This window comes from Cimex lectularius, unplaced genomic scaffold (genome assembly GCF_000648675.2).
Source record: "Cimex lectularius strain Harlan isolate CLEC.00 unplaced genomic scaffold, Clec_2.1 scaffold408, whole genome shotgun sequence".
NCBI lineage: Eukaryota > Metazoa > Arthropoda > Insecta > Hemiptera > Cimicidae > Cimex > Cimex lectularius.
In genome coordinates, this window is record NW_019393055.1 from 1 (window position 1) to 26,104 (window position 26,104).

Below are 26,104 nucleotides of genomic sequence, written 5' to 3' on the forward strand. Positions count from 1 at the left end.
AATCCCGCTCGTGACGCTGCCTTTTCTATCTCAACCAATACCTTGCATAAAGATTAATTAATTGAATTATGTTGAGTTTTGACGGTTAAAGCAGATTTCTGTCTAAAATTCCGAGACTTTTGTTCAGTTTGTCTCATAAATTTTATGCAGCTATTTCTAATTAATTAATCTAATTCTTGAAAAATTCTAACAAGGGTTCAAACTAAGCTTGAAAGTTTTCTGAATACTTGATGAAAAAGTTACGTTTTATTTCTTTCTACCTAGTACTTTGGAAGTCTACTCGTCCCACGTATAAAATAAAATAGGCTATTTGCAGAACTCATGATTCCAAAATTACATCATACTTGAAAATCACTGTAATAAATCCAAAATTACTTCTTTTTTTCTGATGTTTATGTGACTTAGACCTAATTACTCACTGGAAAAATATCTGATCTTATCTGAAAAGAAGATTAAAACCATTTATGACAAATAAAACTAAAATGAAACTGTGACTTGGTAAATTCAGTATCTGTTGTTCCACAAGTTGCTCTGATTCCTTAAATCACTTTCTCTTTGTTGTTATTCATTATAATCCAAAATGACACTAATAAAAAGGAATAGTTATAAAATCACTAATAATTTGTATCTCGATATTACCTGTAGTGAAGTTCCAAATTTAAAATATTTAGAACAATTCCCTCAATCAAAGATGAAACTTAAGGTTAACCAAAAACCATAATTAATTGAATGATATTAGTCAAGCGGACCACGAAAAATAGTNTGTACTACAGCGTCGGGCGATTTTGACCCAACTTTGTTTTTAAGTGCAATGAGTCATATTTTTCAACATTTTTGGGAAATTAAATTCACTAATTTTGTGGTCCGCTTGACCAATTAATATACTACAATTAATTAAGGTTTTTAGTTGGGATAAAAAAGTCAATGGCACGAGCGGGATTCGAACCCACGACCTTCGGCTTGATACGCCTCTGCTCTACCCAACTCTACTCAACTAAAAACCTTAATTAATTGTAATATATTAATTGGTCAAGCGGACCACGAAATTGGTGAATTTAATTAATTTAAATGAAGTATTCTTCACTAAAGCTCTCCGTGGCCATTTCGCCGAGAATCAAATAGATTACACGACATTTGAAAAATGGCAAAAAGGAAGGAAAACTCATAAGGTGGGTTTGAGATAGGAAGTTGATGTCCGAGTGGATCGAGGTCATGATAGCTCAAGTGGTAGAGCAGCAGCGTATCTAGTCGAAGGTCGTGGGTTCGAATCCCGCTCGTGCCATTGACTTTTTTATCTCAACTTAAAACCTTAATTTTTTTTTTTTTTTTTTCAAAATGAATGCTTTAAAACATATTGTAATCACAATAAAGTACAGTTTGGCAAGGAAAAACTCGAATCCCAAAATCTTTCTTTGCAAAAAATTAACTTCCGAGTTTTTTATATTATCTAGAAAACTACAGTCAAACTTCTTTGTAAAGTGCAAATTAAATTCTTATAAAATTAAAATGAAAAAGGTAACTTCACAAAAATGGAACACAGTATCACAAGGGACAAAAATTACATACTCCGAAAAACAGAAAGCAAAGAAAGAAGTTAAATCTGTTTTTGGACATCACTGCTCGAAAAATCGATGATCAAATCAGTGGTTCCCAAAGTGGTTCCTACGGACGTCTCAGGGACCGTTGAGAAATTGGTACACTTGTTGTTCAGGAAACAAGACAAGATCTAAATACCTAAATTTCCTAAAAACTAGCCTGGGTATATATGTTGTTTCATCAGCTCCATCCTAATATTACTGTTTATTAAGGTTGTAAACTTTTACGGAGAATAAAAGTCTAATCAGATTCAAGGACGTTATTAATTTTAGCCAACCTAACATCCAAAAGTTGTAAAGCCTTATTTTTTTATTTTTTGCGGTGTTTTTGAAAAAAAAAAACCAGTACATTGGTTCAAATGCAGGCCGCTGGATTCAAACCTGAGACCTTTAGCTTTCAGTGATGAGCACTTTAACCATTTCTGCCAGCAATGTCCCCTTTATGTTATTTTAGCAAGGATAAAGGATTTTTACATGTTTTTCAAAAGAAAAAACCTTTCCAATTTGAATGTACAAAAATTCTCTTCTTTTTTCAGCATATTAAAAATATTTTAAATGGCAAAAAGGAGGGAAAATTCCAAATGTGGGGTTGAGATGGGAAGTTGGTGTCCGAGTGGATCGAGGTCACGATAGCTCAAGTGGTAGAGCAGTGGCGTGTCAAGCCGAAGATCGTGGGTTCGAATCCCGCTTGTGCCATTGACTTTTTTATCTCAACTAAAAACCTTGATTAATTGTAATATATTAATTGGCCAAGCGGACGACGAAATTAGTGAATCTAGAAATTAGTGCTCTTGGGGATTTGCGGTTACTTCTTACAAACATTGAGCCGGACATAAATACACTCATAACATCTCATCACATTCATCAAGTCATTAATTTTTTTAAATTTTATTTTAAACAAAAGTTATAATTTCAATAAATACTTCTTCAGCAAATTTTTTTTAAAATTTGTGATTTTTATACTGCATTTATGTAGCTTTTTCACTTGTGGGGGGGGGTCCGTTTTCAAGTTTTGACTATAAAAAGGGTCCATGGGTCAAAAAGGTTTACAATCCACTGGTCTAAATAGACGACAAAATATGTCTGAGACATTCAGGTTCAAATCCATCATGCCGCTGAAAAATAAAAGGCCCAGCAAAGTTTTCACTTCAATACCATCTGTGGGTCCAATATAGCGCTGGTCAAACAGTATTTTTTTTTTTTTTTTTAATCAATCTTCATTCCAATCATGGCTTGGTTGATAAATAAGGAATACAATGGGTCCTCATCTTCAAGGTTCCGAGAATTTCCTTTGGCACCAGGCAAATGGGTAATCATGTTCTTTGAATCTTTGAATCATGTACTCTGACCTTTCTGGACGGTAAAAGATCGACATCGGTCCAGATAGTTTTGCCATCTTTGCCCAACACAAAGTTTCTGCTTTGTTCTCTGGAACCTAAATTTGAACAATTTTCTGAGCTAAAGTGGTCCTCTGAGCGCATCGTCTTCAGGAAGAATGTCGAAAGTGTCAAGTTTATCATTGTCGTTTGGTAATAAATCATTTTCACCTTCACTGTGAGATACTTCTTCAGAAAAGTATTCCTCGTTTTCATTATCACTGATCGTTCTGTTCTTCAAAATGTGAACTATTTGCCATGGCTGAAACAATCCAGAAAGTTTACAAAGAAAAGCGTCGAGAAAACTAATTAAATTTATAGAAAAGAAATTAAATCTGAACTAAAACTAAAAGAACATGTCGTACAACGTGGGGTCATATTGACCCATGCCATGATTTTTCTTACTGTATTCGAATATTACAATGTCACTTACCTGTGAAAAGGGTTCCAGTGGCGTCCACATCTGCAGGAAAACTAGAAGGAAAGCTCCTCAAAGCCTCAAGCCCTTCCAACACTACCCTCTGACACATGTGCATTTTTGAAATTTTTGGGTCATTTTGACCCATACGTTGTAGAACAAAGGTTAAAAAACTCATCCGTGAAGCCATAGCGGTCTCACGGACCATTGAGAAATTAGTACATTTGTTGTTCAGGAAACAAGAAAAGATCAAAATACCTAAAATTTCCTAAAAAGTAGCCTGGTCATATATGTTGTTTCATCAGCTCCTAATATTACTGTTTATTAAGGTTGTAAACTTTTATGGGGAATAAAAGTTTAATAAGATTCAAGGACATTATTAATTTTAGCCAACCTAAGACCCAAAAGTTTTAAAGCCTTATTTTTTTTATTTTTTGTGGTATTTTTGAAAAAACCCAGTACATTGGGTTCAAATGCAGGCTGCTGGATTCAAACCTGAGACCTTTAGCTTTCAGTGATGAGCACTTTAACCATTTCTGCCAGCAACGCCCCCTTTATAGCCTTATTTTAACAAGGATAAAGGATTTTTATATGTTTTTCAAAAGAAAAAAACCTTTCCAATTTGAATGTACAAAAATTGTCTTCCTTTTTCAGCATATTAAAAATATTTTATGGTGTTTTAGCGCTGTGTTCACTTGGACGAACCTTCTTGTCGTCGTCGTCGAATTGGACGGTAACGAGAGCGAGGCGTTGGACTTGGTCCCGCTCGTTACAACGGCCGTGCTGGAAGAGCATCATCTCATCGTCGGCGTTGCCGTCGTCGTCGATCCCGGTGTAGTCCCGATAAATTCGAGAGGAGAGAAACAGCGAATGCACCTGAGAGACGGCTTTCTCGCCGACCAACTCGATCCCATCTATGTTGCGTACAACATGTAAAAAAAAAAATTACGTACCATTTTTTGTAATCCGTAAGCCAAGCTTTAAACTACCGACACTGGTTTTGCCTGAAACTCTTTCTAATTGATTTTTGAGTTTGAACGAGAACTGATTTTTTAACAAAACACACAAAAACGGGAGGGAAATTTTTGTAAATTAATTTGTATGAAGATGGTTGTGCAACCGTTAGTTTTTATTCTAAAAAAGATAATTTTTAAAATTTAATATTGGAAAAAAAAAAGGCCGGTTGTGCTAATAGTATTTAGGCCTGTGTGAAACTGCCCAAATATACATGTCTTTTGGCCTGTATAATTCTTACGCTTAATTTTTTCTTTTTTTTTTGTTTTTTTGTTTTTTGAGCTTTGTGCTCTTTTCAATAAATAAGCCAGTATTGAACTGGGCCAGTTTTACTAAAACCATCTCCATCGTGTATCCACTTTGGTTTGGTCATGCTTTTACAAGCTAACAAAATATATTAAAAAATATAAAAAAAAGACTAGTATTTAGATTTGGCTGACTCCACCTTTTTAAAGGGAGACAAAGAGAGGTGGTGTTCTTTCTACCACATATTTAGTGTTTATAAAGTCACATAATATAAATGCATTGTGATTGTAACCATTCATTTATATGTATCTAGGACCCGGATCTATAAAAAAAATTATATGTAAATCGATCCACGGGTAGGCTAGTCAGTGAGAAAGTTGCCTTGGCTTCGGTATTGTCTCAAATCTTCTCTTTGTAAACTCCAAGGCTGTTTTTTGTAAATAGTTATAAATCAAATTCATATATAGCGATACATATAATTTAAAAATTAAAAAAAAAATTAAAAATTAAATAAAAAAAAGTTGGTATGTGCCAGTTTAGTGATAAATTTATTATTAGATTGATGTACTCTAGCATGTAGGATTTCAATTTGTTTGTATATTGTTTCTTTCGAAAGCCATATACATAGTATAATCGTTTGGATTTTAAAATTTCAAGGGACCGTATGTATGTGGTGAAGGAATAAACCGTAGACTTGTATTTGTAAATTGTGTAATTTTTTTTTTTTTTGTATGCGTTATGATTTGGTTTGTAAATGTGGTTTTCCTGTTTGTATCTAAAAATTTTTTTTTTCATTCCTTTTCAGCTCATGATGTCTGTATTTTTAACATTTTTATTTAAATTTTTTAATTCTATGAAAGGATAAATGTTTATTCGGAACAATTTATTGTTAAATATACCCAATAAAACACGCATTTGTTTTATTTGTTTTTAACTTATGTATAATTGTAAAATGTGACTAGCAGTTTTCAGATTAAATAACACAAAATATTACAATACACTGTCTACGGTAAAAATAGTAAGGTTACAATAACTAACTTTAAATTCAATTGCTTTGATTACTCAATTTTTATATAATGCTTGTGAGAAAGTTATTTTCCTTGTATCCATTTTTCATCATCATTTACTAATTTTATTATTGTGGATGTTCTATTTAAATTAATCATTCGTATTTCTTTTTTTTAACAAAAAACAACGCAGTTTTAATTTTGTCGACGTGTCCAAGTTTTTTTTGGATAAATTTTGTATTGAGAAAAAAATTGGTCTTTAACTTTCTCAAAAAGTTATTTAAAAAATTATTTCAAATATTTCTTGTTCATGCCTCATTTATTAATGTATGTCATGAGCCACTAGTGTTAAAATGTTAAATTTATAAATATCCTTTATAATAATAAAACATTATTATTTGTTACTTTTTTTTTTCAATTTATTTTACTTATTTATGTAACATGCGTCTTCATGTTTTGAAAGAAAATTGGTTTTATTATTGTAATTACATTCTTTAATTGATGTTCTAGAACGGGAAAACTAGCAATAAGTGCTCGAGTGAGGTGCTGTTCAAAACAGCATCAAATATTTGAATTGACCCTTTCACATGGTATTGAACAAGTCTACATCACATTTTGTGTACGGTTTTAACCATCGGAGGACTACACGAATTTAATCGGGAGGCGAAGAAAAAAATCATAAATAAAACAGTTAGATTGGAATGTAAAAATAAATTCTACAGAAGGCGGTTTGTACAAAGGTGTTTGCAGGTGCAAAAAAAATGAAGTGGCGTGTGCTGAAATGAACCAGGCTCAGTCATGAAAGCGACTGGCGTGTCACACCAGGAGTGGGGCGGCCTATCTTATGGACCGGGCTTTCTGGTATAGAATAATAAATAATAAACAAGTCGGGGCGTTTCTCTAAAATAAAAAAGTTGGCGCCAGCCATCTCATTTTTAAATATACTTTGTTTTGGATTATTGTAATCCCTAACCCTACTCCCATGCTCCTTGCAAACCCAGTCCTGTTCTACTCCTATGATAGAAAGGTCCTCACATCTCTCTTTTCTCATGCTTTTTTCTCCCGTATTAATAAAAAGTCTTTAATCACGCGACCACAAAAAAACCCTCTGTGCTGCTGCATCGATCTCTTCCACTTGAATTCATCAGATATTCTGTGACGAAGTCAGAGGAATCGGGCCCGAGCTCCCTACACTTCTTGCAGCCGGCATCTGAAGGAAGGTGGTAAGTCCCCTATGAATTTCTCCCTTCATTTATTTTAATTTAGAATTTTCTTAAATTTATGTTATTTTAACGTTTCATTTTTTTTAATGTTTTTTTTTCTTACACAACATTGGCCGAAACACTGTAAGAGTACATCAATAATTAGTGTCATTTATATACTCCTCATAATTCACCAGTAGACTAATAATTTGTTGAATTGTTGAATTCGTGAGGAGCGGTCAAGAATATTCATTTTTTTGCTCATGTTTCAAGCGTTATTCGGGTCATCTTCAGGGCCAGTTCAACAGTTTTGACAGTTGACATTTGTTAGTGACCAGTTGTTTCATAGCTTTTTAAAGTCTAGAGAAACAGTCAAAAATGAGGTAGTTCCTTTTGCCCATTCTTCCCTTTCAGGTATACCTTGTACTCGGTGCAGTTGTTTGGAGTAGTGGCATTGGTTGGCATGTCTGGTTCTGCTTGTTTTTTCTCAGTTTACGTTGTTCATTGACATGGCCTATCCTGTAGTTGTCCATCCATGAGTTTGGGATGGTTAGCCTTGAAAATGTGACACACTCTCTAAAGTACAAGTTGTATTCATGTATCCTGGCCCGCATGATCTTGGGCATCCTCCACGTCATCATCTTCATTTGGAAGATAGGATGAAGGAAGCGTATAGCATGAGAGATGCACAGACTACCCAGTCCCTCGAAATGTGTTAAGGGAGTTGTTGGCTTGTGAGCTGGCCATGGACGGCAGGTGCTGCATCAGACGCGGGGTTTAGGGTACCACAAAACAGTTTTGTACCAGAAAACAAACACTTTGGGAGAGTTGAAAGATTTTGATTGAATATAAAAAATATTTTTTGCATTGTATAAATTCACTTTTTTCCACATCCTATATGTATTTGTTAAATTTAAACAATGTTTGTAAATCCCAGGCTCTGAAGATGATCTCAGTAAAGCTCGAAACGTTGGCACGATAAAGAAAATGTTTTTCTGAAACCTACATCACACCAGACCGCGTCTCACGATTTCCGAATAATCATCGACTAACGGTCACTAATCAACACACATTAAATTAGAAAACTGATTAAGTTTGAAGAATTAGAAAGAAAAATAAAAGTGAAAGCTGAAGATGACAAAAAATGAAAATTCTTTAAAAAAAAGACCAAAGAAGTTTTTTTTTACTAAGGCGCTCGAAAAGATTAAAACCAACGTGACGGATCGGTCGTGCAGGTTTAGCATAACGAAACGCCGTTTTTACGCAAGTTTACCCCCTCATAATTAATAAACGTAAAAGAAATATAAATAATAATTTTGAAGTTTTTGTTTTAATTTTTTTAACACATTTTTTTTATTGATACTATTATTGTGTACTTCTCTCCTCAGAACACATTAAAATAGCTTTAAAAAAAAACATAAAAAGTATACACTTTTTTCAGCCTGCAAATCCGATGTAATTTAATATAAAACTAATTGGATGTCCAGCAACATACGTTGCAATTACATAGCAATATCCAGAAAAACGGAAAAAACAACACATTTATGACTGCAAAACACCAAAAACCAATCCCTCAGCATTAGCAACACACCATTTTGATTTCGACTAAACAAGGAAAAAAACAAATACAAAAACTTTCTAGAACTGGTGGACATTAACAGAGATGCACAAAACATTTATTACAGATTATTTGGAGATCGTGAAATGCGGTCTGGTGTGACGTAGGTTTTAGAAAAACATTTTCTTTATCCAGCCAACGTTTCGATCTTTATTGAAATCATCTTCAGGGAATAAAAGTGTTAGTTTTCCGTGGAGATTTTTATGTCGTGTTGAGAGTGCCCCACACACAAGAATGACACATCTACAAAGCAAACAACCACTTTGAGCCCTGAAGATGACCTCAATAAAGATTGAAACGTTGGCAGGTTAAAGAAAATGTTTTTCTAAAACCTACGTCACACCAGACCGCATTTGCAGGTCGATCAACAAACATATCTTCAATGTTATTCGATGTTATTCATGTGGGAGGACCAGTTTTAACATGAATATGTTTAAGTGCTTAAGACAAAAAAAAGCGAGTACAAAAAAGCTTTTCCAAGCTAACAAAACTAATTAATTACTTATTACATTTACAGAAAATACCAAAGTAAATATTTTTTTAAGGCGCTCCAAAAGATTAAAACCAACTTGACGGATCGGTCGTGCTGGTTTAGCATAATGAATCGCCGTTTTCACGCAATTAATTAATAAATAGAAATATAATAAATTTATAGAAGGTGTTTTTTTTAAAGGTTGTTGCCTATTAAAAGCCTATTATGGATTAGCCTGATATGACCTATTCGCAATCTAGAGAGAATAACAAGTTCTTTTCTCTCAAGTTCCTCAGTTGGCCATTTATGTACAACTGGCTTAATTTCTTTCATACTATCTCTACAGACATTCCATCTTGCTGCCCACGTTCGTTTGATAATATTTTTAACATAAACGACATCATCTGGACGGAGAGAAAATTGATCTGTTCTTTGTGGATGGTTTGCAGCGTTTCTTGCCTGTTGATCAGCTTTTTCATTTCCAGAAATGCCGACATGACTAGGAACCCAAACAGATATCACATGTTTGTTGAGTATTCTGATTTCATAGAGATATTTGTGAATTTCTAAGATGTAAGGGTCAACCGAGAAATTATTTTTGATTGCTTCGCGACTACTTTTCGAATCAGGGCAAATAATGGAATTACAAATTCCTGGCGATTCCTTTATAATGCTCAATGATCTTCTGATTGCATGAAGTTCAGCTGTGTATACGCTAGCCTCATTCGATAGAGACCAGCTGAAGTTATACTCATCAGCAAATATTCCACACTCTACACCAATTTCATTTTTAGACCCATCGGTATAAAAAACTTTATAATTGGGATAGTTATTTAAAATTCGCAAGAATTCTGCCTTGATCATCAGAGAAGGTGTTTCTCTTTTGTTCAACAAGGCCAGATCTAAGATAATTGTGGCAATAGGTAATGCCCACGGTGGGATATCTAGGAATTTAAAACCCTCAACCGCCGGCAAGGTATTCCCACCTAATCTCAACATTTCAGTACCGAGAGGTCTCGTCCTAGTTCTTAGGAACGAGTACATATCTTGGTGAGGGTTACGGAAAACTGAAGGAAATAGAAGATGGAAAGGCTTAGACCAAAGTCTAGCAACAAACCTAAGAATCCCTGAAAAGTTCTGGAGGAAGGACACCGGCATCATTGCAGAGACTATATAAACGGCTTGTTCTAAACGCCCCTGCTCCAATCCTGATACCTTGATAATAAATTCTATCTAGAGGTTTTAAAGTTGATATTCGCGCTGAACCTGCTGCTCCATATCGAAACTTTGCTCCTAAGTACATGCTGAATATTCTTAAAAGAATGTCTCTATTCGCCCCCCAATTGTAATTAGCGAGGAATCTCATCAGGCCTAGTATTTTCCTTCCTGAATTAGACAATTGGGCTATTTGAGGTTTCCATCGAAGGGCTTTGTCGAAAGAAACTCCCAAATATTTGACAACGTCGACTTCCTTTTTTCAACGCCAGAAAGGAAAAGCCGAGGTGTTTCATGATGTTTTCTCAGTCTACAAAAGTGTACAAATACCGTTTTGGACAACGAGAATTTGAAACCTACATCCCGCGGTAGCCGAGTGGTTAGCATGAAAGACTCTCACGCCGCGGTCGTGGGTTCGATTCCCACCGTCGCCTCTGGCCCTTTTTTCACAATGACCCCCCCCCCAAAATTTGAACAAACATATATGAATTGTCACATGGCTAATATGCATAGTTCATAACGCCAAAAAAAAAAAAATTATTGTGTACATAAAAATTTCTAATAGAAATATTTTGGTTTTTTTTTTTTAAAGCTAAAAGTTAATTCGGCTCTTATGCACAACAACGACTACTTAGCTCCTTTGTTGGTATTTTTGAAGGAAACAGGGTTGTTTTATTGGATATAGTACCAATTGTTTTGTGTATCTGTGTTGAGAGTGAATGTATTTATTGGCGTGAATAGTGTGAGAGGCCAATGGCCAATTGAGTGTCCAATCAACCCAATCATGGTTGGTAATAGTTGTGTGTATGTATGTTGTGTTTAGTAACCGTTAGCTAATGATTATTTTTTGGAAAGGTAATAGTTTTTTTAAACCAATAAAAATTATAGGTTAGATTTTCCCGCACCGTTTTGCCCGGTTGCCCTTAGGTAAAGTGATTTGGGTAGAAATGTGTGGTGTCCAATTTAATTTAATGATTATTTGGCGGTCGTGAGATGCGGTCTGGCGTGACGTAGGTTTTAGAAAAACATTTTCTTTATCGTGCCAACGTTTCGATCTTTATTGAGATCATCTTCAGGGCTCAAATTGTCTGTTTTCTGTGTAGATGCGTCATTATTATGTGTTGAGTCCAGCTGTATACCCAGTTTTAAGAATTGCGCTTCTGGAAGGCAAAAAAATGTTGCGTTTTGTTGAAAAAGGGGGCACGTTCGATTTTTCAAGGAAATCCGTGTGGCCCTTGAGTTTGGTGTCAGTTTTTGTTCGATTCAATCAGTTTGCTTTATGTTATCAGCTGACAACTTCCTCAGGTTGGTGATTTAAATGAGCGAATACCAAGCTCGTTTTCCATAACGAGACGTTTCAGAAGATCGCACCCTCCAACACTTCATCAGAAGCTGAGAAAAAACTGGTTCTTTCACTCGAAGAACTAGAGAAGACAATCGGCGAATTGATGTAGATGTCGAAATTTTGCATTCTGTTAATCGTGATTACAACACGTGCTTTATGTTGTTTCACAAGAGAGCTTGGGATACCCGATGCGAGGAATTTGGAACGAAATGACCACCAGCAGAGGGTTGATTTTTTCCTCATCTCATCTTCCTCATCCAGGTGTTTCTAATTATTAACAGTTACTAATCCAAAATTTTCAAAAAATTCCAAATTTCAACTTTTTATGAATTTTTTGTGCAGAATTTTTTTTCAATAATTCTGCAATGTAAATAGGTTTCCTTATAGCACATTTAACGTTCTTTCAGGTAGCACCAACCAGATTTTTCGACTGGAATTCTGAAGTTTATAAGCAATTTAGTGGACCTAAGTCGAAAAATTAAAAAAAACCCAAAACCTGAAATTACTTCTTTACCGTTGAGATTTGGACGGGGTTTATAGGAAGTTTATATACTCGGACAGACGAGGGTTAACGTTTAAATAATTAATATAATAATAAATAAATTCCTCTGATAAATACACACGTGAATATTGCTCTAAGATCAACAATAACCTTAAAAATATAATTTCAAGCCTATTCTTATGATTTTTTTTTAACTTTAGTATAAATCAGTCCTAGCTCCATCACAGCTGTAGATTCGTTGAGTTATAATTAAACATTTTCAAAAAATTCTAAATTTCAACTTTTTTCTTAATTTTTCGTGCAGAGGTTTTTCAATAATTCTGCAATCTAAAAAAGATTTTCTTATAGCACATTTAACGTTCTTTCAGGTAGCACCAACCAGATTTTTGTACAGTCAGTGTTTGTGAACCGATTGTAAATTTTCGTGAGAAGACGAATCACTAATGTACTGCCAAAACTAGCCAGTCCAGTAAAGAAAATTTGAAAAATAAACCAGCTTTTTCTCCTGCTAAAACACAAACCGATTCGTCCTCATTTATCTCGACATTATTCGGCTTTGTACAATAAATTCTTCATTTTTATTATAAGTTTCAATGAAAGATTAAAGATATATTCTGATTAAAGAAAAGAGGACGTTTGAGGTCCTCAAGCCTGTTAGCCGAGCTATAGTGGACAAAGTACCTGATTAGTTTGTTCTTTCTTTCTTTTCTTCTTTTTCTTCCTATGTTGTTCCTTGTTAATCTTAGCGTATCCCTGAACTTTTAATTCCGGGCTGGTTACTCCTTGTACCCATAATTGTTATTTATTTATTAAAATATTGTATTTATTAGAAAGTGTGTTCAAAAGGATTAACCAGCAAGGGGGAGACCTATTAGAGTAGATAAATTAATAATAATAAAAAAAAAATTTCCCTTCTTCCTTGGGTCTTCCCTTTCAGGGCAAGGTCGAAGGAAGACGTTAAGCACAATAAGTTCCTCTAAACTTGCATCCCATTTGAATTAGTTTAGTGGCCATGGTCCGCCGGTATGGGGTCTCCCTTAGGTACGGCGGGGAGGTGGATGGGAAAAAAAAAGTTTCAATGAATTCTGAAAGAATGCCCACTACTTCATTGGTAAGAATGGTAAGGAAATGGTAAGAATCAGACTCATTTGACTTTATGCTCGCTATTTGTAAAATATGCAATTAAGGCGTATAAATACAATCAGAAATATGTACGAGAAAATATCCTAGATTGCGTATGGCAAATCATGTTTGTAAACTGATTATTTCAAATCGAATTTTTCATGCCTCGATTGAAATTTTATCACCGTTGTTTTTCACCCGGATTGATGCTGTATGAGTAGAGTTTCGCCACTTCCTCGAAGTTATAGACGTTCTCGTGGAAATGGATTTGATCCGTGATTGCCGTCCGTTTCGCAATTTCACCCGTGACGTATTTTTCTGTAAATTCGATCCGTTGGGCGAAAATAGATTTAGAAAGTGAACGGAATTGTCTTATGATTCTCCACTGTTACAGAAGCATCACCTCTCCGGGGATCTTCGTGAAAGTCGTATTAACCGGCTATTAAACATTATAAATATAACATGGTAATATATTCTTGGAAAGAGTCCCGGGCAAACTGTTGCTGGTGGTGTTTCCAAGGCTGAACCATTTTCAATTAAATTTGGCACAAATATTTCTTTATTATTAAATTCAAATTCACGAGTTCTTAAAGGTAGATTGGGGATGAGGCCATGAAGACAGAAACAACATTTATTTTCTTGTCAAGCTTTCGGCAGAATATATCGCCTTCATCAGGACTTCGAAAAAAATCGTTATATTATATGAACAGGTACATGTGTGTAGATAACGGATAGCTCTACAGGGCTCTACCGGCTATCCGTTATCTACACACATGTACCTGTTCATATAGTATAACGATTTTTTTCGAAGTCCTGATGAAGGCGATATATTCTGCCGAAAGCTCGACAAGAAAATAAATGTTGTTTCTGTCTTCATGGCCTCATCCCCAATCTACCTTTAGGAACGTATATTCAAATTCACGAGCTATTATGAAACGTTTTTTTTTTGAAAAACGTCTACCTCAAGAAATCATTTGAACAAATTTTTCTACTTTGTTCTACAAATTCGATTGTTATTTTCGAAAAAGCTATCATAGAAATGTTTTTATATTATCGCACAAAAAATTTAACGGGTTGACCGATTTTGTCGTTTTTGTGTCAAAAAACCCTACTTTCCAGAGCGGCTGTTTTTCTGAAGTAGTTGGCCAAAAGGGACGTTTCATGATTATTTCGCATTTCCTATCGATTCTGCTATTAACCTTTCCGAAAGACAATTCAAGATAGAGCTAATGGTCAGCGTTTTTGGGAAGAGGCTCTCGCACCTGGTTTAGGGATTCTTAATTCAGTAATTTTTTAACTAATCTTCTACTCCACCAATTTTAAAAATTTTTGGCCAAATTATCTTGGAAAGGTAATAGTTTTTTTAAGCCAATAAAAATTATACTTTTTAAAAGGATAGTTCCTACTCACGGTAAGTTGTTTTGCAACGATCCGGATTTCGAGCCTTTTAGCTCATCATCAGGTTGAAGGACTTCTANAAAAAGTATTGAACACCACACTCACTCCATCATTTATCATTTCTATAAAAATTATAGGCTAGATTTGTCCGCTTTTTCCGGTTGTCCTTAGGTAAAGTTATTTCGGTAGAAATGTGTGGTGTTTAGTGACGGTAAATTAATGATTATTTGAAGATCGTGAGATGCGGTCTTGTATGACGTAGGATTATAAAAACGTTTTCTTTATCGTGACACGTTTCGATCTTTATTGAGATCATCTTCAGAGCTCAGTAAAGATCGAAACTTAAATTCACTAATTTCGTGGTCCGCTTGACCAATTAATATATTACAATTAATTAAGGTTTTTAGTTGAGATAAAAAAAGTCAATGGCACGAGCGGGATTCAAAAATGGCAAAAAGGAGGGAAAATTCAAAAGGTGCGGTTGAGATGGGAAATTGGTGCCCGAGTGGATCGAGGTCACGATAGCTCAAGTGGTAGAGCAGCGGCTATCAAGCCGAAGATCGTGGGTTCGAATCCCTCTCGTGCCATTGACTTTTTTATCTCAACTAAAAACCTTAATTAATTGAAAGATAGAAACGTTGGCACGAATCCTCCACACCAGACCGCATCTCAAGATATCCAAATAATCGTTATTTCGATACTTGAGCACAGTAACGAGTACCTGGTTCCGTCGAACCGATTCTTAAAGGAAACAGATCTTATTTGTATATGGTACCAATTTTTTTGTGTACCTGTATTGAGACTATTGAATAAAGGTATCGGGAATGAAGCCTTGTAGGTGACAAAAAAACCACTTATTTTTTTTCCGTCGAACTTTCGGCTATTTAATGCCGTCCTCAGGATACTATTTCAGTACAATCAATGTTATAATTATTATTATCCTTATAATTACTAATTATAAGGATAAATCAACAACTTACTTGAAAAAAAATTATTTAAAAAACTTGAAAGTCCATTCGGACATGTGGTCCGAGTAGAAGGGGCCGGATAATTCAACCAAGAACACCAGGAGAGATAACATGTTATCATTCCCACACAACAATGATGCCAATGGCTTACAAATTTATCCTAAAGTGATTATTTTGGTTTCAGTTCATCAGCGCTAACAATTTCACTAACAACTACCAATTTGTGACAAACAAATTGAAATGAACGTGAAGGAGGCGATGGACTTTGGAACTCGTGGTAGACAAAAGTGCAGAAAGGCTAAAAGGCGGTGGACAGGGGGCATTCCATTGGGAGACTGCGAACAAACCACCTCGAACCTAGCTGCTTCAACTTGGCATGTGAAAAATCATCTTATGAGAAAACATCAGGAAAAAGGCATTCATCGGGTGAGTTTTTCCTATACCATATTTCCTTAATTTTATTCCTTGGGGAATGCGCATACATAAATATTATGAATTCATTTATTTTTAACAATAGGTAAAAAAATACTTCTTAATTATATTTTAAGTTTATTTTATATTGTTTCAAGAAGAATTGATTTTATTTTTTTGTAAAAATTTAAGTTTGAAGATTCAATTTAAAAGAAAGAAGAGTGTAAATATAATTTTAGAAAAGAAATAATTGGATTGAATAAATTCTGTTTTTCTTACATTGACTTTTATTTTTAAAATTTTCCTTTTATTAAAATAATAATAATACTAAAAAAAATTACAATTATTATTGTAATTGTTAAAATTGTATTTTAGCTTTTTCCTAAAAAAGACCCTAAAAGTCTAACAAATTTATAAATATACAAATGAATAAATGACCATACAACAAAAGAACCAACAATGACTGTTAAGAATAGAAGTATAAATAATACTCAAATTAGAGATATCTGTTCTCAAATTACTTGCTTTATTGACAGCTTTTATGTGGAGAATTTCTTTAAATAACCTCCTCCTAGGTTACGCTCCTTGTCAACAATCTCTACTTTCTCAAAATCAAATTTATGTTTAAGTTTATGACAATGCTGGGAAAGAGTTCCCTGTTTGTCTTTGTCCCTACGATCAAATTCATGTTGTCCACTTGAGTAACTGTTCGGTTTGTCCATAATAAACCCTTTCACAGTCCTTGCAAGGCAATTGACGTTAGTAGACTTCAATAGACTTCAATTTCGAAAAAACATGGTTTCTGAGATTGTTCTTGTAACTAAATGCAAATTTAAAATTCAAATTAGACGTTATTCTTAACCAAATTTAACAATTAGAAATTTCCTTAACAGAAGTAATTGTTCTATATATACTTGAGATACGGTCACTACTCCTATCAGGTACATTTGTATTGCAGTTAAACATTAGAATTCTATCATTTAATAATTGTTTGACTAGAGATACAGGATATTCTTTGTTGACTAGAATATTGATCACAGTCTTTTTACAATCAGGGTAGAACTGAGGAGAGCTCAGGTTGAATACTCTGACAATTCAATTATAAACCACATTAATTTTTAACTTAAAGGAATGAAGGAATTGAAATTGAGAATCCTTTCAGAAGATGAAGGATTATTATTATTATTATTATTATTAATTTTTAAGGGCGTTTTAACGGCTAAGGTCATTTCACGCCCTAACATCTTATTATTATTATTATTATTATTATTATTATTATTAATTTTTAAGGGCGTTTTAACGGCTAAGGTCATTTCACGCCCTAACATCCAAACCTTCTATCTTAGGTTAGCTATATCTCTTCTGAGTGCTATAAAGCTCTGACTCCAAACATTCACTCGAAATCTTATTTATCCTATTGCCATCCAAGCTTTAATTTTTCTTTTNCTACACCAATTTCATTTTTAGACCCATCGGTATAAAAAACTTTATAATTGGGATAGTTATTTAAAATTCGCAAGAATTCGGCCTTGATCACCAGAGAAGGTGTTTCTCTTTTGTTCAACAAGGCCAGATCTTCGATAATTGTGGCAGTAGGTATTATTATTATTTTATTATTATTATTATTAAAATTGTGACCTCCAAATTAGAAAATACAATTAAAATATTAACAACTTTTAAAATGAAATATTATTTCTTTTACTCTTGTTTATAAAAATATATACCCTTTTAGAATTAAATTACAATTATTATTTTTTATTTTGACGTCAAAGTAATAAAATTAACTTACTTGAATAGTGTGCACACCAAATTTTTATTTTTACCAAAAATAGCTGTTTACCCACACAAGCCAGAAAGGGATCTGTTCTAGATGAGCAATCTGAACAATTAAAAATATATCATCTATATATTTTTTATGTATTTAATTGTGAATGGCAATTGAGTTAACGCCCAATCTAACAAGTCATTCATGAATCATGCCAGAATTGAGAGTGGATGTATTTATTGGTCGGAGTTAAGCGTTGCAATCTCAGGCAAAAATCTCCGTTAAAAAAATACAGCCTTGCTCTACTCTGTACGCAACGAGGATTACCGTCATTCACACCAGGTACCTAAATACATGGAATCCAACAGACTGAATCTACAACTGACTCGGACAACTTAGAAGACTACTAGGACCAAAATCAGGCATGACTGTGACAAACTAACAATTTATAACAGAATAATTCGACCTGATTGGACATACGGAGCAGAACTTACTTACTTAATTACTTAATTACATTATCAACTACAATAAATAAACTCGGCATTCCCTTCGTTCAAGTCGATCCGTTACCGCTTCCTGAAATTCCACTCAAATATTTTTTCTTACCCTAATCCTTCCATTCACGCCTCTTCTATTATCTCATATTTCCATAATCTTCCACGTTGACTTAAACGTTACCCAGAAACCTATTCGCCCCATAATCCCTCAGCAGCTAGAATGCCACCCTTGGCTGTTATCTTAAAACGTGTTCGGGAATAAAAAAACATAGATTCTCACGAAGCTGTTAACAAAAAATATTTCTATTAGAAATTTTTGTGTATGAAATAATATTAACAAAAAAATATATATGTTCAAAAAAACACCTTTTTTCTTCAAATTTATTATATTTATATTTCATTGACGTTTGTTAATTATGAAAGGATAAACTTGCGTAAAAACGGCGTTTCGTTATGCTAAACCTGCACGACCGATCCGTCACGTTGGTTTTAATCGTTTCGAGCGCCTTACTAAAAAAACTGTTCTTTGGTCTTTTTTGTAAATAAATGCCTAACGTAATTAGTTGTCTTTGCTTGGAAATGCTTTTTTGTATTCGCAAAACGAAGATGATTATTTGTTGTTTTCGCTCTAAATATTTTAAATAATTTTTATCAGTAAACTTTAAAGCGGATACACACCCGATGCAACGCCTCTTTTGTTCTTAATGCATTATTTTGAGCAAAACCATGTAATAAATTGTTAGTTACATTTCATGAGCAGAACGATGTAATAAATTGTTAGTTAAATTTAATTGTTTTAAATAAAGTTATTCCGGTGTATTGATAAATTTTCTGCCTAACCATCATAATTAAACAATTTTTATAAAAACTCATGAATTTTTGATCTCGTTTAATTTGGTTTATACTAAAATAGAAATGTTGTAATTATTATAAAGACAAAATTATATATACATAGTTTGAAATAAACTACAAAAAAATATGACTGTCCTGTTTTGACGCTACTCGACGAAAATGGTGTAATTTTATGAGCAAAATCATGTAATAATTGCCAGTGAAATTTTATGTATGGTGTTTAGTGACCGTTAATTTATGATTATTTGGAGACCGTGTGATGTGGTCTTGTATGACGTAGGATCATAAAAACGTTTTCTTATCGTGCCAACGTTTCGATCTTTATTGAGATCATCTTCAGGGCTCAAAGTGTTTGTTGTGTAGATGTGTCATTACTGTGTCGGGTTGTGTGTGCCACTCAGTAATGACTCATCTACACCGAAAACAAACACTTTGGGTCCTGAAGATGATCTCAATAAAGATCGAAACGTTGGCACGATAAAGAAAATGTTTTTCTAAACCTACGTCATACAAGACCGCATCACACGATCTCCAAATAATCGTTAAATTTCATTCACTAATTTCGTGGTCCGCTTGACCAATTAATATATTACAATTAATTAAGGTTTTTAAGAGATAAATAAAAGTCAATGGCACGAGCGGGATAGATTGAGAAATGGCAAAAAGGTGGGGTTGAAGTTAGTGTCCGAGTGGATCGAGGTCACGATAGCTCAAGTGCCGCAGCGGCGTATCTAGTTGAAGATCGTGGGTTCGAATCCCGCTCCTGCCATTGACTTTTGTATCTCAAGTAAAAACCTTAATTAATTGTTAAATTTTATGAACAAAACCATGTGATAAATTTTAGTTAAATTTTATGAGGAAATCCATGAAATAAATTGTTATTTAAATTTTATGAACAAAATCGTGCAATAAATTTTAGTTAAATTTTATGAGGAAATCCATGAAATAAATTGTTATTTAAATTTTATGAACAAAATCGTGCAATAAATTTTAGTAAAATTTTATGAGGAAATCCATGAAATAAATTGTTATTTAAATTTTATGAACAAAATCGTGCAATAAATTTTAGTTAAATTTTATGAGGAAATCCATGAAATAAATTGTTATTTAAATTTTATGAACAAAATCGTGCAATAAATTTTAGTTAAATTTTATGAGCAAATTCATGTAATAAATTGTTAGTTAAACTCATTCTATCAATAAATGGTATTACGGTGTTTGGATCAATTTCCTACTAACTCATTAAAATTAATTTTTTTAAATAAAAACTAATGAATTTTTGATCTCGCTAAATTTGGTTTATATTAAAATTAGTATGTTGTAATTATTATAACGACCTATAGTTACCTATAGTTTGAAATAAAAATATGAGTGTCCGGTTTTTTGTCTTCGACTGTACTCGATGCTACCTGACGAAAATGATCGAGTAGCGTAGAGTAGGGTAGCGTTGCGTGGCGTCGGGCAGATGTGCACGGGGATAATACAATCTTATCGAACATTGGACTTTGGAATTGCGTCGGGTAGCGTCGCATAGCGTTGTATCGGGTAAGTGTGTTCCCGGCTTAAACAAGGCAGATATTATGGTGAAACATGGTGTCGACCTGTACCAGGTGATTTTACCCACTTTCCACACTTATCACAATTAGATTACAATTTTAAATTAAAAAAGGTTGACTTGAAAGATCGAAAATTTACCAATTTTATAAACGGTTAGTGTTATTGGGCGAGGAAGATCTCTAACTTGAGGTACAAGATAATCGAAGAACATGTACTGCCATCACCCCCACATCGCTGAGAAATTATTGCTAACGCCAGGGATTGAGTGGTTGGTGTGGCCTGCTCGAAGTTCAGATTTGAACCCAATCGAACACATTTGGGACCACAGACGAGTCCGATGGCGAATCCCAGGTTCTATAACCCTAGAAGAGTTAGAAACGGAAATGAACGGGACCGAATTTCTCAGGATTTTACCAGGAATCTTTTCCAAGGATGGCAAAGGTGTTTAACGGACTTGATTTGTGCCAGAGGTGTAAATACTTGGTATTAAAGGGCACACAAAGTTTTTTTTTTAAGTTTCTTTTTGTATTTCTTTTAATAATTTAATAATAATAATAATAAGTTCACTATTTTCGTGGTCCGCTTGACCAATTAATATCATTCAATTAATTAAGGTTTTTAGTTGAGATAAAAAAAGATAATACCAAGTGGTACAGTAGGTGCGTATAAAGCCGAAGTTCGTGGGTTCGAGTCCCGCTCGTGACACTGACTTTTTTTATCTTAACTAAAAACGTTAATTAATTTAATAATAATAATAATAACTTCACTAGTTTTTGTAGTCCGCTTGGCCAATTAATATCTTTCAATTAATTAAGGTTTTTATTTGAGATAAAAAGTCAGTATCGGAATGACTTGTACCAGGGATTTTTTTCCATTTGTGTTTGCACACGTGCCACAATTAGTATTACAAATTTAATTTAAGAAGGGTGAATTTGCAAGTTCGAAAATTTACCAAGTTTATAAATCGTTCATGTTCGTTGGGTGAGGAAGATAACTTAACAGAAGTGTGCCATTTACCTTTGCCAAAATCGGTGAGGAATGAGTTGCTAATGAAGTATTGGCAGGAATTGAGTGCTTCGTGTGGCCAGGAACGATGTCCATTTTTGAACCCAATCGAACACATTTCGGACCAACTAAGCGATGGCGAATTCCAGGCCGTAACACTCTAGAAAAGTTGGGAACGGAAATGAATGGGAAAAAATTCCTCAGGAGTTTACCAGGCATCTTTTCGAAGGAATGCGAATGCGTTTAACGGACGTTATTCGTGCCAGAGTTGGAAATACTCGGTATTAAAGTTTTTTTTATTTTTATTTGTTTTTTAAATACCTTTTTATGTTTTCTTTACTCAATAATTATTTCCGTAGAATTCGACAATAATTTTTTTTAAATGTCTTATTTTTACAACCAAAGATATTTTTGGTATACAAAATATGAATAAACCTAAATATATTACAATTTAAGAAAGGTGGTGCGTTTATTTTGTACATCAGGGCAGACAATTGTACCGTAACAAAATGCCTAAATAATCTCTAAATATTATAAAATCATATATTTGACTTATCAGGGAGATAAGTGCGGTGTCGTTTTTTTAACTCATATGATCAGCTCGCTGATATATTGAATTCGCGACGCGCGCTCGAGGGTTGCCAGCTCTCTGCCTCCTTTTTATTCAGTGTAGCTCACGACTCAGAAGTAATAATGCGATGATTCGTGTATTTGTGTATATATTTTGTAGTCCAATACATCCAAAATCTCCAAAACGTTGAGCGAAAATACACCCAGAAAGTGAACAGAAAATTTTCTTATAATTCTCTACTGTTACAGAGACATTACATCTCCGGGGGATCTTAAGGGAAAGTCGTATTAAGTGGCCATTAAACATGGTAATATTTTCTTGAATTAAATGTGATTTCTGCCTGAGATTGAAACGCATAACTCCGACTGTTTGTTAGCTGGCAAAATTGCAGTTTCACTTGGGTGGGACGAGCTATCTCGCAAGTAGTGTTTCAGTCGGCACTCTATTATCTATGAACCAAGAAGTCTTCTGACGAATGGAGAAATCCCTAACACGATGAAATTATGTCGAAACGGCACTGGGTATTTGGGTCCGTCTTTACTCGCGGATTTGTTGAATTACTCAAACGAGTTTCTGCATTGCGCTAACTTCAGTGAGGAAATGATGGAATTATCTGAAAAAATGGGATATTTTGCAAACAAAAGAAAATGCATGACAAACATGATAAAAATCTATAATGAACTTAACTCTTAACTCTGTCATTTGAGCCTGTTGTTTGAAGTAAATAATTAATTATTATTTATCTAAACCTCCATACACTTTATAGCATGAACTTTAATTATTTTTCAATCATTAATCCTTATGTAAGGTCTTTCAATTAATTAATCTGTATTTAAGGTATTGGTTGAGATAAAAAATTCAGTGTCTCAAGCGGGATTCGAACCCACGACCTTCGGCTAGATACGCCGCTGCTCTACCACTTGAGCCGTCGTGACCTCGATCCACTCGGACACTAACTTCCCATCTCAACCCCACATTTTGAATTTTCTCTCCTTTTTGCCATTTTTCAAATGCCGTGTAATCAGGATTTTATTCTCGGCGACAAATGAAATGGCCACGGAGAGGTAGTGAAGATACTTCATTTAGACTTATTAAATTCACTAGTTTTCGTGGTTCGCTTGGCCAATTAATATCTTTCAATTAATTAAGATTTTTTGTTTAGATAAAAAAGTCAGTGTCACGAGCGGGATTCGAACCCACGACCTTCGGCTTGATACGCCGCTGCTCTACCACTTGAGCTATCGTGAGACTTCGATCCACTCGGACACTAACTTCCCATTTCAACCTCACCTTTTGAATTTTCCCTCCTTTTTGCCATTTTTCAAATGTCGTGTAATCAATTTGATTCTCGGCGACAAATGAAGCCCAAGGTCGTGGGTTCGAATCCCGCTAGAGTCACTGACTTTTTTTTACCTCAACTAGTACCTTAAATACAGATTAATTAATTGGAAGATATTATTTGGTCAAGCGAACCTCGAAAACTAGTAAATTTATGTAAGGTTTTGGTTGAGATAAAAATAATCAGTGTCACGAGCGGGATTCGAACTCACGATCTTCGGCTGGATACGCCGCTGCTCTACCTCTTGAGCCGAGGGTCGTGGGTTCGAATCCCGCTCGTGACACTGACTGTTTTTATCTCAACCAAAACCTTCCATAAAGATTAATTAATAGAAAGATGTTATTTGGTCAATCGGACCCGGAAAACTAATGGATTTAAATATTTTGTTTGACATGTCTTATGTTTGAAATGTTTTTAATATTCATGACAATTTTTTTGTAAAGGAGCATGCATCTAGATTTTTGTACTTAATGTAAACTTTAGAGTATGACGGGCACAAACGGACTTTGTGCTTAATTATTAAAGCAGGTAATTTCAAATTAATATTTGAACTAGTTTGTACTTGATCATTCTTAATTTTTTGAAAGTTTTTAGTTTATTTTTTAAACTTATTCGTGATTCTGATAAATAAATTTTATAATCATGGTATTTTTGAGTGTCAGTACTATTTTCATCTATATTCATCTTCAGCGGTGATTGAATCTTGGTTAAAAATATAAATACCGATAATTATTCAGAAATTGTGAGATGCGGTCTGGTGTGATGTAGGTTTCAGAAAAACATTTTCTTTATCGTGGGCACTCTCAACACGACACGCAAGAATGGCACAATTACACAGAAGACAAACACTTTTAAGCCCTGAAGATGATCTCAATAAAGATCGAAACGTTAGCACGAGAAAGAAAATGTTTTTCTGAAACCTACATCACACCAGACCGCATCTCACGATTTCTGAATAATTATGGTTTATTATGTTCACTAATCACCACACATAAATACCGATGTTGCAATCAACTCAAAAGATTCCATCTCTACGGCTATATAATCAAAGAGGCTTAAATAAACTGCAGTGAAAGCTAGGAAAGCTACGGTTTCGTAAAAGGGTTCCTCCCGTTACCGTATGTATAATGAAAAACGTTAGTAGTGCGGAAAAGATGAAACTGCCTATTGCGCAATGGTGCCGATTCGTTCTCATGAAATTCAACCGTATGATACGTTTCCCCGGTGGCCACGTCTTCCGTCTCGTAATTTAACTCTTGATCCAGATCGGATCAGAGACTGGAAAAAGAGGGGCGTCGGGACTGTCGGAGAACTTTGGAAATCCTCAAGACGGATAATCCGGCCGGTCAGATTTTTCAAAACTATTATGGGCGTTCAGATCGTTTCATGTTGTATCGTCTCAGGCACGTCGTGGATAGTTGGATTCCACCAATAAAACAAATTATTAACATTTTTATTTCTGTATGAACAAATTTGTTAAAAAACCGAACAGAATTTATTTATTTTTAAATTAACCTTTTTTAACTTGAAATTAACCCGTTTTAACACCAACGTAATCATTTTTACCCTTCAATTAATCCTTTTTAATTCCAAATTAACCTTAAAAAATCAATTAATTATTATCTGTTAATTAAGCTGCGGTTGTAATTTGAAATAAAGAGCGAAAGATTGTTAAAAAAAACTTAATTTGATGAGAAGAAAACCGTTAATTTTAAATTAAAAAGGTTGTTTTGTAAGTTCGAAAATTTATCTAATTTATAAATGGTTCATGGTGGTTGGGCGAGGAAGATCAATAATTTCACAGCCGTTCGCCATTTTTGAATGATTTTCGTTAACGAAGGATAATGGCAGGAATTGAGCGTTTGGTATGGCCATGTCCATTTTTGAGCCCAATCAAACACATTTCGGATCAAATTAAACAATGAGTACGACGGCGAATTCCAGGCTGTAACAGTCCAGAAGAGTTGGAGACCGAAATGAATGGGATCGAATTCCTCAGAATTAAACCTTAATTAATTGTAATATATTAATTGGTCAAGCGGACCACGAAATTAGTGAATTTAATGATTTAAAATGAAGTACACTTCACTAAAGCTCTCCGTGGCCATTTCATTTGTCGCCGAGAATCAAATAGATTACACGACATTTGAAAAATGGCAAAAAGGAGGGAAAATTCAAAAGGTGGGGTTGAGATGGGAAGTTGGTGTCCGAGTGGATCGAGGTCACGACAGCTCAAGTGGTAGAACAGCGGCGTATCTAGCCGAAGGTCGTAGGTTCGAATCCCGCTCGTGGTATTGACTTTTTTATCTCAACTAAATACCTTAATTAATTAAAATTTGTAATAAGATTATTTCAAATTAGGTGAAGCTCAGTAAACATTAACGGTATGGAATTAATTAAAAACAACATTAAAATTTTTTTTTTTTAAAAAGTGGTCGTATAGTTGTCGTATAAGTTAGCACTTTAATTTAAGTTATCAATATAAAGCACAATTTATAAAAAAAATCTTGCTTTTCAAATGTACCTGAGAAAAAAAGTAATTTTATTTAAAAAAATGTTTTTATTGTTTTTAATTAATTCCATAGTGTTTATGTTTAAATACTGAGTTT

General features: G+C 34.2%; 1 non-coding gene across 1 annotated transcript; it reads left to right on the plus strand.

The window, feature by feature from the left end:
* Positions 1 to 2,218: 2,218 nt before the first annotated feature.
* Positions 2,219 to 2,291, plus strand: Trnad-guc. Its single transcript has one exon. It is a non-coding gene; the product is annotated as a tRNA-Asp (tRNA).
* Positions 2,292 to 26,104: the final 23,813 nt, after the last annotated feature.